Source organism: Penaeus monodon, chromosome 25, assembly GCF_015228065.2.
Source record: "Penaeus monodon isolate SGIC_2016 chromosome 25, NSTDA_Pmon_1, whole genome shotgun sequence".
In the NCBI taxonomy this organism is placed as follows: Eukaryota; Metazoa; Arthropoda; class Malacostraca; order Decapoda; family Penaeidae; genus Penaeus; species Penaeus monodon.
The window spans coordinates 10,199,913-10,200,166 of record NC_051410.1 but is presented as its reverse complement, the minus strand read 5'-3'; positions in this window follow the sequence as shown (position 1 = coordinate 10,200,166).

Below are 254 nucleotides of genomic sequence, written 5' to 3'. Positions count from 1 at the left end.
AGGACGCTCGATGTTTAATGGAAGGGTCACATGTGGTTCTTGCTGTTATCTTTGGACTTAATGACTAGTTATATGGTGTAATCTTGCTTTTTTACACGTTTTTTTATTAGTTGAATTGAACTTTCTTTGCTAAAAAGTTCAATTTTTTAACCACTGCTAAAAGCCATAGTGTGGATATATTTATGGATGATGTTTTTCTTTTTTCATTTTTGCTTTTTATGCTAGGTAAGCAGCCAACCGTTACGGTGTGTTTT